Source organism: Heterocephalus glaber, unplaced genomic scaffold, assembly GCF_053883595.1.
Source record: "Heterocephalus glaber isolate CG9 unplaced genomic scaffold, H.glaber_assembly_v1.0 deba00001698, whole genome shotgun sequence".
Classification (NCBI taxonomy): domain Eukaryota; kingdom Metazoa; phylum Chordata; class Mammalia; order Rodentia; family Bathyergidae; genus Heterocephalus; species Heterocephalus glaber.
In genome coordinates, this window is record NW_028258419.1 from 1995743 (window position 1) to 2013956 (window position 18214).

The following is an 18214-nucleotide window of genomic DNA, read 5'->3' on the forward strand; positions in this document are numbered from 1 at the left end:
ACTGTTAAATTTAATATGTCTATAAAGTTTTTCTTTTAATAGCAAGACGCAAGTGAGGCCTATCTGGTGACATCATTGGAAGTTACTTCTTTTTTTGGAAGTTACTTCTATGCCATCTGTGTGCAATAATTCTTTTTTTTGGTACTGGGGATCAAACGCGGGACCTTGCGCTTGCGAGGCAGGTGCCAGAACCACTGAGCTAAATCCCCGGCCCCTTCTGTGTGCAATAATTATGCCAAAAGACATCCAGCTCTTCACCAGGAGTTCAGGATCCACTTTGATAAGACATATCTCATGCCTGACCAAAACAAAACAACAAAACACCTCTCTGTCATGTTATTGGGTGTTCTAAACATTCATATTTGGGAAAGAGGGCACAAGTTACTTAATGTATCATTCAGTTTTCTTGTTGCTGGGATAAAACATCCAACACCCACAACTTAGAGGTTTAATTTAGTTCATGGTTTCAGAGGGCTCAATCTATAGCTGGTTCCAAGGCAGGAGCATCATGGTAGAAGCTACATGGAAGAACAAGGCTACTGTTTTTACAGCAGCTGGAAAATAGAACAAAGAGGAAGAATGCCAATGAGAGATCCAGCCTACAAAGGTACTGCTCCCATGGCCCACCTCCAACTGGGCCCAAATTCCCAGCAGCACATGCAGCTATGACCCTCAGTAATTAATTCACTGGGGAGTACACCTGCCCTATTGGCATGATCCAGTCACCTATCCAGGAGTCTTAATCCAGTCAGGGTGATAGTTAATGTTAACTGGCACCCTAAACATCTAAATATATGATTTCTGTATTAGATGAATGGCATAAACAACAGAAATTCATTTTTTCACAGTTGTGAAAACTGGAAGGTAAGGTAGAGCAGATTGGGGTCTCCTGAAGCCTCTCTCCTACATGTGTAGACGGCCACCTTCTCCCTGTGTCTTCGTGTAGTTTTTTTTCTGTACACAAGTATGCGCATGTTCTAATTTTCTCTCCTTATAAGGACACCAGTCATTGAATTCAGGTCCATACGACTTCATTTTAACTTGCTTTCCTCTGTAAAGACCTTTCCTCTGAATACAATCATACTCTCAGCTAAAAGGATTTGGGATTTCAACATTGAATTTTTGCAAGAACATAATTCATAATTCCATAATACTTGTGAGTAGAAAATCAGAGGGGGAAAAAGAAAAAGAAAATCAGAGGGCAGAATCAGGTATTCATAAGTATTTTTCATGTTTATTTGTTTATAAATTTATATAACTGAAGCAATAAAGTAATAATTAAAGTCACAAGGTCTCAGTAAATAGGCAATTCAACTTTATACAAGTATAAGTGTATTAGCCAGATGTGGTGGTGCACACCTGTAATCCCAGTACTTGGAAGGCTGAGGCAGGAAGATTTCCATGAATTCAAGGCCAGGCTGGGCTACATAGTGAGACCTTGTTTCACACATAAAAAAAATTTAATTGTATTAGTTAGCTTTCCCATTGCTAGGACAAATTACCTGATACCTGCAACCTAAAGAGATGTCTATTTGGTTTATGGCTTCTGAAGGTTCAGGCCGTGGTCAGCTGACTGCAAGGCAGAAACACCATGGCAGAAGGGCATGGTGTAGCAAAGCTGCTTAGTTCGCAGTGACTGGGAAGAGAGCAGGGAACAATACCAGAGAGGTAAGTGTGAGGGACCAGATGTAGTACCCAAGGTCAGACCTCCATGATCCCCCCAGACACACCCAGAGGTGTGCTTTACTAACCCCTAGGCAGTTCCCAAGACAAATAGACAATTATGCTTACCTGTCACAATGCATAAGTACCTTAAAATTTTCTGGACAATGACAGCTTATAGGTTTTAAAAAAAACATATGAGGGGTTAAAAAAATATATAGGGTGCTAGGGCACTTCACAGTTTACAAAGTGCTTTTTGTATGTATTATCTCACACACTCCCCACAACCTACTAGGCAGAATATTCAGAAATCATTGTTGGGCCAGGGATTTAGCTCAGTGGTTCCACTGCCTGCCTTGAAAGCACAAGGTCCTGAGTTCGATCCCCGGTACCAAAAAAAAGATAAAGAAATTACTGGTGCCCCAGTAAAATCAGCCTCACTAACTCTCTGGGGCATAGCTGAGCCTGTAGGGTTCACTGATACAGAGGGAACAGCAAGGTAATCTACACCTCAAAAGGAGGAGAGTGGGGCTGAGCTGCAGCCTTTGAGACCAAAGATCTCACTTGCCACTCAAATGAGCGACTGCTAAATCTGACCCTTCTCTGAGTGGGCAGACCTGCTGTGGAAATTCTTTTGTTTGTGGGCTTCCAAGAGCAAAACTTGGGCATCAACAGAGAGAGAGAGAGAGAGAGAGAGAGAGAGAGAGAGAGAGAGAGAGAGTGACCTTTCCCTCTTGGTCCTGTCCCGCTCAGTGTTGACTTGTCATTGTTGTTATCATGATGAAATTATATTTCCCCAAGCTCACATCACCCTGTAAAGATTGTTCATTTCTAAGATCTGGGTAACAAAAGCCCTTATCTCCTATAAAGTAGTGTTTTTCAAAACTGAAGACAATTGTCACTGGCTAGCTGGGTCCTGACTTTTAGTGATAGTGGAAATTAAAACTAAAGTATGAATTTACAGGAAAAAGGTTGAATTAGAAAGTAAGAGAAAATGGTAAGGGACTTTAGCTCGAGGAGCTGACAAAGGTCAGGTGGGCCCTTAATGGAGGACAGTAAGGAAAATTAGGAAGGGCTCCAGCTTGAGCAGCTGGAGCGGGGTGCACTCTAATGAAGAAGGTCAAAGTGGCCTCCTGTTGAGGTCTGGTGATTGTTATCTCAGCCCTGGCTTCATAGAGGGATGCTCCTTGCTTGAGGAGTGGTTCCATTCCTTGAAGTGACTGCTGCTGTTGTAGTGGTTTTTATCTCCTGGGGCTCTGCTGTTCCTGAAATCCAGATGATCACAGGTTGAGGATGGCAAAAGGGTATAACTGGCTGTCCCCATAAATCCTAATCTTCCTGTCCTCAGTCTGGAAGGGGGAAGAGATTATGTAATTCTAGGCAAATCAACCTTGTTTGGCAAGCTTTTGACAGATCCTCCCTAAATTATTAGCATGTCTATATGCAGAGCTGAGAAGGGATTTGACCCAAGGTAACAAAGGATACAAAAGAAGCCTAGTGTGGTGATGCATGTCTGTAATCCTAGTGATATAGGGGGAAGAGATGTAACTCCCAAATCGGCTAGGTATCAGAAATGCAAGTTTGTGTTCTCTAAAATTGAAGAATGAATTCTAGGAACAACTGAGATTAAAAGTAGGAAAAATTTATTGAGAGAAAGAGCTTCTAAGAGAGACTGAAGGGGGACTGGAAAGTGGGTTGCCTGCTCACCCAACTTCTCAAAGGTGTTTTGTGGGGCCAAGCCATGAGGTGAGGCGAGTTCAAGGTGGGACAAAACTGTAGCCAACTGAGCTGGGGATTTAGCCCAGTGGCGCCCGTGCCTGCCTTGCAAGCACAAGGTCCTAAGTTCGATCCCCGGTACCAAAAAAGAAAAAAAAATCAAGGCAACAAAACTGCAGTCAACTAAGAAGATTACAAGTACAGTCACTTAGGTAATATCGATCCAATGAGAAATCACAAGGTGGACAAAACTATGAACAACCAATTGTTAGATTTCCCTTGCCTTAAAATGGCTGCTACATAAAATGGCAGCCTTCTCCTTCCCATAACACCCTGCTTCCCATTTAAAAATATGGCTCCACCAGCCAAAAGACAACCTTCTTCCCAACATGACCCTCTTCCCGCCAAAAGAATAACCTGATACTTGCTACCTCCTAGCAACTAGTGATGTCACAGGCTCCTCCAATCCCTAGCCACTACAGCACTCAACCCCACCCCAAATCCTACAAGCCCCACCCCAGCTCCGAGAAGCACTCCCTATCCTGGCCATATTGCTCTCTCTCCTTTGTTTGGAGACAGCCTGGCAGATCATCCCTACAATAAAGGCTTGTTGTGGTTGTGGTCTGGTCTTGGTTTTTGGCTCTTTTACCTGACACCAATAAGATTATGACAAGTATAGTTGCTTAGGTAACACTGATTAAATGGAGATCCAATGGGAAACAAGTCATGTAGCAAGCGTAAACAAGGAATGAGCAAGGATTTTCAGTGGTAAGGGGTGGGCCAGGGATCTTTCTTGGAAAATCTTGGTCTCCCACCTAGGTGATTGATACCTTTTTAGAATATTGTCGGAGATTTAGCTCAGTGGTTCTGCCACCTGCCTCACAAGCACAAGGTCCCAAGTTCGATTCCTGGTACCAAAAAAAAAAAAAAAGACACGAATATCAATCACTGCTATTCATCCTACATGAGTGTTGTAGTTTCTCTCCTTTTACAATGCTAGCCTTCAGTGACTGTGTCTCCATTGTCCTCCACGTTGGCTCCTTGACTGTCCTCTATGTTGGCTCCTCATGGGCTGGCTTTGTCTAACTGCCTATAAGGTATCTAATTAACTTACCTTTCTGTAATAGTACTACTTCCCCTAGAGATGAACAGTAGTGATTAATATTCTAAATCCACATCAATCTCCCTAGCCCATTTTCTTTTGGGAAATTCCTTATACAAGGGACTTGTTTTCCCATTTGATCCCCATTTAATCAATATTACCTGGGTGACTGTACTTGTAATCTTATTGGTTGGTCATGGTTTTGTCCCAACTCATCCCCTCCCTGTGATTTCCCATTGGATGTATTTTTACCTATTTTTTAAAAATTATAGGCTTTTTTTTTACTATTTTTTATAGTCAAGTTTATTTTATTTTATCCCTTCCCCCCCTCAAGCCCCCTCCCCTCTCCTCCCCATATACAAAAGGGTTGTTTCCATTATTTCCTTCTATTTTCACTTTTTTTTCTTAGCCTTTCCTTTCTTTTCTCCCTCCCTCCTCCTGTGTTCCCCTTCCCATTTGAACACTTTCTTCCCATTTTCCAACATCTATTATACATTTCAGTCCTTATTTCCACTTTCAGTTTCTCATATCAGAGAAACAATGAGGCATTTAAACATGTATGTATGATTTATTTCACTTAAGAGTATGGTCTCAAGGTCCATCCATTTAGCTATAAATGTCTGAAGCTCATCCTTCTTTATGGCTTCTTTTGTATAAACAAAACTACATCTTTATCCACTCATCAGTTGATGGGCATTTAAGGTGTTTCCAAGATTTAGCTATTACAAACTGTGCTGCTGTAAACATGGGTGTGCATATATTGCTGTGGTGTGATGCTTTTAATTCTTTTGGGAAGATACTAAGAAGAGGTATAGCTGGGTCGAATGGGACCTCTAGTTTTAGTTCTTTGAGAAATTCCACACTGATTTCTGCAGTGGTTGCACCAGTCTACACTTCTACCAGCAGTGGAGAAGGATTCCTTTTCCCCACAGCCTCTCTAGCCTTTGTTATTGGTTGATTTCTTATTATTATTTTTTTTTTTTTTGGTACCGGGGATTGAACTTGGGACTTTGCACTTGTGAGGCAGGTGGCAGAACCACTGAGTTAAACCCCCAGCCCCATGGTTGATTTATTGATAGCCACCATTCTTTCTGGAGTGAGGTGCAATCTCAGTGTTGTTTTAATTTGCATTTCATGAATGACAAGTGATATTGAACACTTTTTCATATATTTATTTGCCATTTCTAGTTCTTCATCTGAGAAGTATCTTTTTATTTCAAACGCCCATTTTTGCACTGGGTCTTTAAACTTGGGGGGGGGTTCTAATTTTTTCAAGTTCTTTATATATTCTAGATAATAGTCCTTTATCTGTATAGCTGGCAAACAAATTTTCCCACTCTCTGGGTTTTCTTTTCATTGTTAGTGGTTTCTCTTGCTGTGCAAAAGCTTTTTAATAACATGAGGTCCTAGTTGTTGATTCTTTGTAATAATTCCCATGCAGTCTGGGTTTTGTTCATGAAGTCTTTGCCTACTCCTAGGTTCTCAAGCATTCTACCCATTCTCTCTTCCATCTGATTTAGTGTTTCTGTTTTAATATTTAGATCTTTGATCCATTTTGATTTAAGTTAGAGCATGGTGAAAGATATGGCACTAGTTTCAATCTTTGGCATGTGGAAAGACAGTTTTTCCAGATCCCATTGGATCTTCTAGTTTTGTCCCACCCTGAACCCACCTCACCTCATGGCTTTGCTCAATAAAATGTCTTTGAAAAATGGGGTGAGTGGGCAATCCACTTTCTGGTCCCCCTTCTGTCTCTCTTAGACAGAAGCTTTCTTTCTCTCAATAAATTTTTCCTACTCTTAGCCTCCATTATTCCAGTCTTTGATTTTAGAGAACATGAACTCGAGTTTCAGATATCTAGCAGGTTGAGGAGTTACATCTATTCCCTCTATATCACTTTCTTTGCTTTTTTTTTTTTTTTTTTTTTTGTGGTACCAGGGATCAAACTCAGGGCCTTGTGCTTGTGAGGCAGAAGTGGTGCCACTGAGCTAAATCTCCCACCCCCATCTATATCACTTTCACCTCTAACCCTTCCAGCAACCCTTGCACTACTTTTAAAAATTAGGGCTGGGGATTTAGCTCAGTGGTGCCTCACCTGCCTTGCAAAAACTCTCAAGTGCAAGGTCCTGAGTTGGATCCCTGGTGGTGGTGGGAAACCCACTACAACTTTTAAAAATTGCTTCCAGCTGGGTGCAATGGCACATGCTTAATGATAGGTCTCCCACCACCTCAGCAGCTATTATGTATAGTAGCTGCCCTCTTCCTATCTTGCCTTGCCCCCTCCCCTGTGTGACATCATGCCAAGATGGTTGCTCCCACCAAAGAACAAACCCTTCTTCCCATCATCCCCCTGTTCCCGCCTAGAGAGTAACCTAATACTTGCTCACCTCCTACCACCTAGTGACATCACCGGCTCCTCCATTCCCTAGTCACTACCTCACTCAACCCCGCCTCAGCCCCTACAAACCCCACCCCAGTCTCTATAAAAGACTCTCCCTGCCCCAGCCATATTACTTTTGTCTCTCCTTTGTTCAGAGACAGCCCGGCAGATCTATTCCCCTAATAAAGGCTTGTTGTGGCCTGGTCTGGTCTTGGTCTTCAGCCTTTTACCTGACACTTAAAAATCCTAGCTGTTCTGGAGGCTGAGGCAGGAGAATCACTTGAGCTTGGAAGTTTAAGGCCAGCCTGGGCCACACAGACCCCATTTAAAAAGGGAGAGAGAAAAAAAGGTTTATTTTAAAAATTGCTTCCTAAGCCTCAGGATAGGTGTAATGAATCAAAGTCCTCAGAGATGAGGCCTTGGCACTGGCATTTTTAATATAGTAATTCTAATAGTGATTGTCAGGTAAAAGGGCCGAAAACCAAGACCAGACCAGGCCACAACAGCCAGGTACCGGAACCACTGAGCTAAATCCCTAGCCCTACTCCTACAGCTTTGACAGGAATCCCAAATGTAGAATGCGACTGTCCCTCATTGCTTGTTTGTTTCCCTGGAGAAGAAACTGTGAGCTTACTGTACTCCACAGTTCAAGCCCTAAACTGGGAATTTTGGGAGAGACTTCATTACACTTGCAAGACTAATTAAATTAAGGTCATTCTGAATGTTTGAACTCAACCCCATTTTCTTCACCTGCAAAGTGGGAGCAGTGGTAGGGGTCTGAAAGTTCCAACTCCCTAGTCGCATAGTTCTTTCCCACGTCCTGAAGCTGTTTGGGGAGTCAGTCATTAGCACACAAGAACCAGTATATTCCTAGGGCTTTAGGAGCTCTGTGTCAGGAACCAAGGACAAACTGAATATATTATTATTATTATTATTATTATTATTATTATACCACAGGCAAATCCCTGATCTTTGACCACTCATCCATTATAGAAAAAGGACTATAAAAAAAAGAAAAAGAAAAAGGACTATAAAGGTTAGAAGAGAGAATTTTTCTAGAATCATTTCTAGGATCTCACAGTCATTAATAAGAGTTCAGACTGTCATTCTGTCATAGGGAAATGTCCCAAAGAGAAGGTCACTCATTGCAGGCTTAGATCTTGCCAGTTTCCAAAAGCAGTAAGGTCTTGGCAATGAGTGGCTTCACCCTTGCAGGCATCTGGTATAATTGAGCTAGGAGACCAGGTCAACTTTCTGTGAGGTTTTTTTTTGTTGTTGGTAGTGGGGATTGACTCAGGACCTTGCACTTGCAAGGCAGGTGGCGGAACCACGGAGCTTAATCCCTGTGAGATTCTGTCCAGATGGTACTGTAATATTGGATTTCTCTCATTATCCAACCCATTCATTCACTTCTCCCCCCCCCATTAAGTTTATTGGTACATTTTAGGTATAAAATACATTTACATACATCCTTGGGATCTTGTACCATTACATGAGTATCTTGATTCTTTTTTTTTTCCCCTTCCCCTGCCCTCCCTTCACCCCCTCTACCCTTCCCTATTTGCAAAGACTTTGTTTCCATTTTTTTCCTTTTCTCATATTTTTTCTTTTCCCTTCTTTCCTTTCCTCTACCCCTCCCACTTCCCCTTCTGCTTTAGACCTTTACTTCCTATTACACAATGTCAATGATATATTTTAAAAATTAAAATATCAAGACCTAAGAGACATTACCACAGGTTTTACAGAATTTAAGAGGATATAGAAAGCATATTTCAAAAATCTGTTTTGAAATAAATTTGACAACTTCTAAGAAGTAACTTGAAAGACAAATTAATGAAACTCTGGAGGAAATATAAAATTTGAATAGCACCTATTAAATAAAGTATATTCCTAGTTTCAAAACCTACCTATATGACAACAACAGGCTCATATACATTTATGGCAACAGCAGGCTCATATACATTTTAACTGATAAATTATATCAAACATTTAAAGCAGAGAAAAAAAGGAACACTTCTCTCCTCATTTTAGGAACTCAACATTGTGCTAATGCTAAAACTGGATAAAGATAATAGAAGACAAAAGTATGAACATAGATAGAAATTTGTTTAACAAAACAATCTATTGCAAGTCAGATCTGGCAGTATGTAGAAAGTGGTTTTATTACAGGGATGGCAGTGTTGGTTCAGCATTGGAAGATCCACCCCCAAAAGTCATCATTTTAACAGAGGAAAGGAGAAAGCCATATGATCCTGTCATTAGTTAGAGAAACAGTATTGGACTAAATTCCACAGCTGTTCATGGTAAAAGCTATCAGGAGACAAGAAGTAGAACAGAACTTTCTCAATAGATGCAAAAGACATGTATTCCATACTTCCAGCGAGAATGCCTTATATGAATGGAGAAGATACAATGCTTTCTCCTTAAGGTGGGGAACAAGGGCAGATATGCTTACTCTTCACCTGTCCATTAAACTTTGAAACCTAGGCCCAAACCAAAATAGCCTGGCAATAATATGACACAATTAGGATAGGATTGGCAAGGTAAAAGCAAAATCTTTATATGTAGATGAAATGATCATCTACAGAGAAAATACTAAGAAACTCATTCACTTCTTATTGCTTTCTGGTGGTTTTTTTTTTTCCTTATACCCCATTTTTTGCCTTTGGAAAGAAGATCTGGCTCACTCCACTGTGGTGGTATGGGTTGCAGACAGCAATGCTAGTCTAGTAATGGTTAGGGTTCAGCACATGGCACCCAAAAATATGCAACCATGGCATTTGAGAAAACAGCACAAGAGGTCCTGGACCAAAGTTTCTCTGCTTAACACTTGAAAGCCAATACTTGAGAGACAAGAGTTGGTAGAAAGGAAATTAGGTTTAATCAAAGGCTGGCATCCTGAGAAGATGGGGAGGGGAGCTACCATTCTCCCCACAATAACCATCTTAGGGAACTCAGGACCATGAGGAAACTTCCATAGGAAGGGAAAGACAAACAGGGCAGCGGGGAGGAACACCTGGAAATGGGCCAGGTCTTTGTCATTCAGAACATACGTTTCCCCCACCCCACCTCTGGCTGGAACATCCCAGTGGACCGTGACCTCTGGGGGCAAGTTCCTGTAATTCCTTAGAGAAATACAGTACAGTACTTTTCTGCAAGTTAAGCCCCACAGCAATGTCATGATTTGTGTTAGTTGATGCTCAGAACTAGAATAAGGAGGGACATTGTATATTCTTATGTTATCTGATGTTCTGGGTTTTGTAAATCTAAAGAAAGATTATTATTATTTATTTTATTTATTTATTTATTTATTTATTTTGTACTGGGGATCAAACTCAGGACCTCACACTTGCCAGACAGGTGCTGTGCTTCTGACCTAAATCCCTGGCCCAAAAATTATTGTGTTTTAAAATAATAATAAAGAAATATTATTTAGTTAACATCTTAATCCTTTAGGTGTGACTTTTCTTTAGAATTTGGAATGCTGTGCAAAAGGGGGTGAAGTCAGAGGACAACTTTCAAAGGGGCAGCCAGGCCACACCCACAGTGACCAGCCTCTTCTGAGCAATGCCCCCCTCTGAACACCAGGCCAGCTCTAGCTCCTCCACAATCCAGTCACCTTCCACAACCCCTGCCTCTGAGTGCATGAGGCTTTGGGGAACATCTAGATAAAAACCATGACAGAGGTTTGCAGTTTCTAGTCATTGCCTGAAATCTATGGTCACCTTGGATTCCAGCAGAGCCTCCACAAGGCTGATAATGCTGAAATACTGAACTTGTGGAGACCCAACTGACGTCTTATGCAATAGGACTTTTCCCTGGAGCCGACTCAAAAACCAGGACTAAGATGGTAATCAACCAGACTCTGGCCCACTCAGAAAATCCATAAAACCTTGCCCTGTTACCCGGGGACTGGGGTGCCCCTCTAGAGGTTCTTTCAAAGAATTGGTCAAGATAAGTGCAAAAGGTAGCAAGGTTTTACATTTATTAAAGGTAGGAAAAGAAGCGCACTGTGCAGGATGAGAGCAGATCCCTGAAAGAGAGAGCACAGCGACCAAGAGCTTAATGGCTGCCATCTTTTGTATCCCTCATTGCTCTTGCTGATGTCTGATCTAGGGCATACTATCCAAACCTTCCTCCCTCTTTAATACCCAGCCCTTTAAAAACCTAATTGAAGCCAGGCACACCTGTAATCCCAGCACCAGGGAGGCTGAGGCAGGAGGATTGCCCTGAGTTCAAGGCCAGCCCAAGCTACATAGTGAGTTTAAATCCAGCCTGAACTGCATAGAAAGATCCTGCCTCTAAATAAATGATAAAACAAAACAACAACAGGCCAGGGATTTGGCTCAGTGGTTCTGCTGCCTGCCTGCCTCGAAAGTGCAAGGTCCTGAGTTCTATCCCCATACCAAAAAACAACAACAACAACAACAGGGCCAGGGATTTAACTAAGTGGTGCCATGTCTGCCTTGCAAGCACAAGGTCCCGAGTTGGATCCCAAAACAAACAAACAAACAAACAAACCTGCTTGATCTCAGCTCAGAAGAATTGGAGATAATATTTTCTTTTTTTTTTTTTTTTTCCATACGGGGATCGAACTCGGGTCCTTGCGCTTGCAAGGCAGGCTGCGGAACCACTGAGCTAAATCCTCGGCCCTTGAAGATAATATTTTCTGATTGGTCCCAGGCACCAGGCTTGGGTGCATGGGTCCTGAATTTCTGTGACTGATAGGTCAAGCTCACTTGCCCAGCCAGCTAGCTATGCCCTAATTTCCTGCCTCAGTTCCATTCTTTTGTTAACCAGCTATTCTGATTCTCTTCACCAGAGCACTGTCCCCTCCTGTCCCTGAAGCTAAAGTTCCTGCCCTATTTCTTCTTACTTTCTAAATCTGCATAGGCCTTACTGACATGTTCTGAAATGCTTTTCTGTGAGGACAAACCTTTCCAAGGCCAGTTCAGGACCCATCTTCTTTTTGGGGACCTCTTGGGACTCCATCTGGTGAAAAAACCATAACTCAAGCCTATACAGGAGCTCATACAAAACCTGAGCTCTCATAACAATGGCTCCTGGGATTCTGGACTGGAGAATTTCCATTTGAGAGGCAGTTACTGGCTTACTTTCCAATATTAATTTGCACTACCTCTAATGACTGAAGGAGATGAAATTAACTGAACCCTAAAATACCCTTGCTGTGTTGGTGATGTAAGAGTACCACTCTCATGCAAGAGTTCCACATTAAAGTGGAAAAGTCCTATTCAGGACCATGTTGTCCAGGGAAGTCAAGGAGGAAATGGTAGCAGGGAGTCTCTTTTCCCACTAGACTGAGTCTAGAACTGCTTTATTTGCCCTCATCAATATTTGTTTTATTCATCCCACTTAAAAATTTTTTTTTAATTTTAAATTTTTTTGCAGTATTGGGATTGAACCAGGGCCTTTCACATGCTAGGCAAGTACCCTACTGCTGAGCTATACCCCAGTTCACCACCCCATTTCCTCTTCTTGTTCTTCTTCTTCTAGATCCCCCCACCCCCATACGGGGGATTGAACTTGGGACCTTGGGCTTGCCAGACAGGCGAGGCGCCTCTGAGCTACACCTCCGGCCCCTGTATTGGTTGTTGTTGCTGTTGTTGTTGTTGCTGTTGTTGTTGTTGTTGTTGTTCCTCCTCCTCCTCCTCTTCTTCTTCTTCTTCTTCTTCTTCCTCCTGCTCCTCCTCCTCCTCCTCCTCCTCCTCCTCCTCTTCCTCTTCTTCTTCCTAGGGTCTTGCTATGTAGTTCAGGCTGGTCTTGAACTCATGGTGATCTCTTGCCTCAGCCTTCTGAGTGCTAGAATTACAGTCATATGCCACCATGCCTAGAACCACCCCACTTCTTAATAACCAACTAAACATTTCCACCCAGCTGGGAGAAATTTCTTCATTCTCCCCTCTGCCTTTCACCATTTTCTTGTTAATTAATTTAATTTTTTCTATTAGCTTCTGTACAACCTATGAAGGGAAGCTGAGGCAGCAAGCTTGAAAAGGCTTCTCAGACTGTTGCTCAGTTGTGCTCATATGATTTGCAAATATTTCTTCCCATTCTATGAGTTAACCTTGTATTCTCTTGAGAGTGTACTTTGATGTACAAGTTTTAGGTTTTGATGAAGGTTTGCCTATGTTTTATCTTGCCATTTATGCCTTTGATATCATATTCAGGAAATCATTGCCAAATTCAATGTCTTAAAGGTTTTTGACCTATATTTTCTTCTAAGAGTTTTACAGCTTTAGTTCTTACATTTAGATCTTTGGTCAATTTTGAGCTAATTATGTAAGTCTGACTTCATTATTTTGCATTTGTTGAAAAGACTATACTTATTCCTATTTAAGGTCTTAACATTCCCATCAAAGATTATTTGGCCATACATGTCAGTGTTTATTTTATATGTTGGAATACAGTTACATTTTATTTTTTAATCCTTTACACATCATTAGTGTCCACAAAACTGAAATAATGTGGAAATCTTTTTTATACTATCAGTGATTTTGCTAAAATTGAGACGAGAAACTTAAGTTTACAGAATAAATATACAACTATTCAGTGTTAGCCAAACATGGCTCCCAACAAAACCCAGAAATGCATAATACTAATGCAATTCTGATATTTTTCTGACTTTTGGTCAGTTAAAAACATAACTTTGCATGTCTACATATGTGCTCATGTGCATAAAATATATTTGACAAGCCCTGATTCCCCACCCACTTTGCTGTTTGAATGAAATGATCCAGCACACCTGGGCATGGCACCACACATCTGTAATCCCAGCACTTTGGAGGCTGAGGCAAGAGGATTGCTGCAAGTTCAAGGCCAGCCTGGGCTCCATAATGAGTTTAAGGCCAGCTTGAACTACATAGTGAGATCCTGTCTCAAAAAAACCCCAAAAAGCAAAAAAGAAGAGAAAAATGAATAGACACTTCTCAGATGAAGAAGTACAAATGACAAATAAATACATGAATAAATGTTTAACATCCCTAGTCATTCAAGAGATACAAAGTAAAACAACACTGAAATTCTATTGCACTCCAGAAAGAATGGCTATTATCAAGAGATCAGCTGGGCATGGTGGCATATGCCTATAATCCTAGCATTTGGGAGGCTGAAGCAGGAGGATCACTGTGAGTTTGAGGCCAGCCTGGTCTACATAGTAAGTTTGAGGCCAGGCCAGAGTACATAGTGAGTTCAAGGCCAGCCTGATCTACATAGCAAGACCCTGTCTCAGGAAAGAAAGAAAGAGAGAGAGAGAGAGAGAGAGAGAGAGAGAGAGAGAGAGAGAGAGAGAGAGAGAGGGAGGAAGGAAGGAAGGAAGAGAGAGAGGGGAAGGGAGAGAAAGAAAGAAAGAAAAGAAAGAAAGAAAGAAAAAGGAGGGAGGGAGGGAAGGAAGGAAGGAAAGAGAAAGAAAGAAAGAAAGAAAAGAAAGAAAGAAAGAAAGAAAGAAAGAAAGAAAGAAAGAAAGAAAGAAAGAAAGAAAGAAAGAAAGAAAGAAAAGAAGAAAGCAACCAATAACAAATGCTGGCAGGGCTACGGGGAAAAAGGAACTCTTCTCCATTGTTGGTGGGAGTGTGGCCTGAGGCAACCACTATGGAAATCAGTGTGGAGATTCGTCAAAAACTAAATAAAACTAGAGGTTACATTTGACCCAGCTATTCCCCTTCTTGTTATCTTACTGAAAGAATCAAAAGCATCATACCACAATGATATATGCAGACTCATGTTTTTAGTGGCACAGTTTATAATAGCTAAATCTTGGAAACAGCCTAAATGCCCATCAACTAATGAATGGATAAAGAAGATTTGGTTTCTTTTTATATGACAGAATATTACTCTGCCATAAAAAGGATAAGCTTGAGATATTGCTAGCAAAATGGATGCACTTTGAGACCAGACTGTTAAGAGAAATAAATTAGACATATGTGTTTAAATATCATATGATTTCTCTGGTATGAGAAACTGAAAGTATGAATAAGGATGAAAATGTATAATAGATATTGGGAAATGGGAAGAAAATGTTCAAATGGGAAGGAGAACAAGAGAGAAGGAGGCAGAAGAAAAGGAAGAGAGAAGAAAAAAGAGAATAGAAAGAAGAAAATGGAAACAAAGCTTTTGTAAATAAGAAGGGGAAGAGGGGTGGAAGGAAGGGGAGAGGAATGGGGAAAAAAGAAGCAAGTTACATCATGTATAGGTAAATTCCCCATGATGAATGCGATCTATCCAATAAAAATAAATTAGAAATAAAAGAAAGGTGACTAATACAAGGAGCTAGTAATTTTTGAGTTTATACCTTTTATATTTAAAATAAATCAGTTTTGCTGGCTGTGGAGTCTTGGCTCAAAAAAAAAGATCCAGCACAGTGTAATTATATTTATCATTCAGCTCTGTCTTAGCCACCTTCCTGGCTGGGACAAAACACCTGCCACCCATAGTTTAAAGGAAGAGAAGTTTATTTGGCTCACAGTGTTCAGAGAACAGTCCATGGTTGGTTGGCTCCAAAGCAGAGGAGGGAGGATCCTTGGGAGTTTGAGTCCAGCCTGAGCTACATAGCAAGACCCTGTCTCAAAAAAGCAACCAAAAAGCAAAAGAATGACATGATGGAAGGCCTGGCAGAGGAACAGCTGCACCCTACATGACAACCAGGAAGCAGAGAGAGAGAAGGGAGGAGCAGGGGACCGGAATTCACCCTTCCAGTCCACCCCCCAGTGACCCTTCCCCTCCTACCAGGCCTCCTAATGCCACACACAGTTATGAACTCATCACTGAGCACAGCCCCATGATCCCATCACCTTCCAGACATGGAGGCTTTTGGGGGACATTTTAGATCTAAACATAACAAATTCAAAATATTAAAAATTTATTCTTTATTTTTTGTATTTTTTTGCATTCTTTAAATAAGCTGAAGTCCTTAATTTTCTAAAAGCTAGCAAGCAAACCAACCCAAAACCCAAAGAATTATACCAACCTCTCTCTTTCATGCACATAGGGATGGACATCATTCCAATATTCTAGAAAAGACAATCCCAGAAATAGTTATTCATATTCTAAAAGTTACTATAGGTGAAAGGCAGTTTGGAAAGATAAGCATGACATATCCATTGTGGTATTGTATTATTACTAAGTAATTTCTGTAACCGCTGCTTATTTATTCTAATTAATTAATTAATTAATTTAGAGACAGGGTCTCACTATGTATCCCAGGCTGGCCTCAAACTCACAGCAATCCTCCTGCCTTAGTCTCCCCAGCGCTGGGATTACAGGTGTCCACCACCATGACCAGCTCCATTATTTATCTCATGAGAAAGTTAACTGAATCACATTTGCAAGCTCCCCTTCATCGTGTAAGGTAACATTCATTCTCAGGTTCTGGGATGGCATGGACATCTTTGGGGTGGGCTATCATAATACTCTCTTATACTATTTGGATTATCCTAATACTAATTTATAAAACATCAATAAGATAGAATTCAGAAAAAATAGAAGAAAGATACAATTTGTGATTTCAGTCCTGAAAGATAAACATGAAGAACATGTCCTTCTAACTTTAAGCATGAAGTTTTTATCTAGTTATAAATCACATTACATACTAAATTTTCATTCTTAATTCTTCATTGAAATCATATAACAGTTTATTTTCCATTCTATACAAGTCTGAGAAAACATTTTTTGATTTTTTTTTTTTTTTTTTTTTTTTTGTACTGGGGATGGAACTCGGGACCTTACACTTGCGAGGCAGGCGTTGGAACCACTGAGCTAAATTCCCGGCCCAACATTTTTATCTTTTAATATTATTATTATTTTGATTTTGGTTTTGGTTTTGAGATAAGGTCTCGCCATTGTCACATCTGGCTCCCGGTCAGGGAACCAAAGATGTGACATCTGGGGAACTAGCACTGCTGCTCTGCAGTCCAAGCAGCCCACCAGGACGGCAAACTCCGCCCCAGCAAAAGAGGAGAAGGAAGGGAGCAGAAAGGAGGAGGGAGGTAGCCACCTGGCTAAGAGAGACTCCCGTCGCCAGCTCCGGAAAGTGGAGGACCTAGGCTGGTGCTCCAGGCGGCTTTCAGGGCGGAGTGAGCGGCCTTCCCCCACCCAACCCAACCCCGAACCTGCGCAACCTCTGCCTACCTCATCCCTTCTGGTGGTCTCAGGGCTGCCCCTCCGGCTGTTTACTTGTCCTTGACCTACCTTTTAAGGCCTTATCGTTGGGGTGGGCGGCTCCTTGGTAAGGAGGTGCCTTATTCATGGTTAGCTTAGAGTTAGTAAGGGGGCGTGTGGGCATCTATTGTACTGGGTGACCCTAGTGAATACACATGTATGTAACTGTATTGTTAGTGCATAGGTGTGAGTACGCAGTGCCTTGAAGTGAGTCCCCTCCCTTACTTCCCCTATATTTTATTGGAGGTGGGAGTGGCTTATCATTTGTACAAGGCTTTCTGTCTGGGTATTGCCTGACAGCTCTTTTGCTGGTCTCTTGGTGCAAGTCCCAAGGCCATTTGGTGCCTTTCTTTATCTGTTGCCCCCATCACCCCCCACCCCCCGTACAAGGAATCGAACTCAGGACCTTGTGCTTGCCATACAGGCACGACCCCACTGAGCTAAATCCCTGGCCCTTTATCTGTTTTTTCTCTTTTTCTATCCCTGTCCTTGACCTATTTCCCTGGGGAATTTCTCTAGTAAAGTTAGTTTTTAACTCCTTCTAGTCAGGAATAGCTAGAAGATCTAATGAGGCCTTTGTTCTATCCCCCTCCCCCCATCTACAGACCTAAGACCCTACATTGTAATTGTAGCACAGACTGGCCTTGAACTCACTATGTAGCCCAAGATGGCCTTGAACTCGCTGTGATCCTTCTGCCTCAGCCTCCCGAGTGCTGGGATTACAGGTGTGCACCACCACTCCTGGCTAACATTTTTATTTTTAAATGACCCTGTCAGCCGGATATTAGTGTGCATGCCAGTAATCCCAGCACTCTGGAAGGCTGAGGCAGGAGGATCACAAGTTTCAAGCCCAGCCTGGGCACACTGGAGATTTAGTGAGACCCTGTCTCAAAATTTAAAAAGGGCTGCGGCTGTCGCTCAGGGCAAAGGTCTTGGGTTCAAACCCCAGCAATGAGGGGGTGTGGCAAAAAAGACCCTGTGGACAGCGCTCAGGCCCCAGGTATCTCAGCGGTAGGTGCCCATGATAGAGACAAGGGCAGCGCCACACGGCGCGTAGGGAGGAGCTCGCGCACAGCCGCCCCGCCGCCATCTTGCCAGCAGAGGGCGCCCGCTCCCCTCCTCCGCTGAGCCGGGTGCCGCAGGCCCCGCCCACCCTCCCGTCCCGCCCCGCCCCGCCCCGC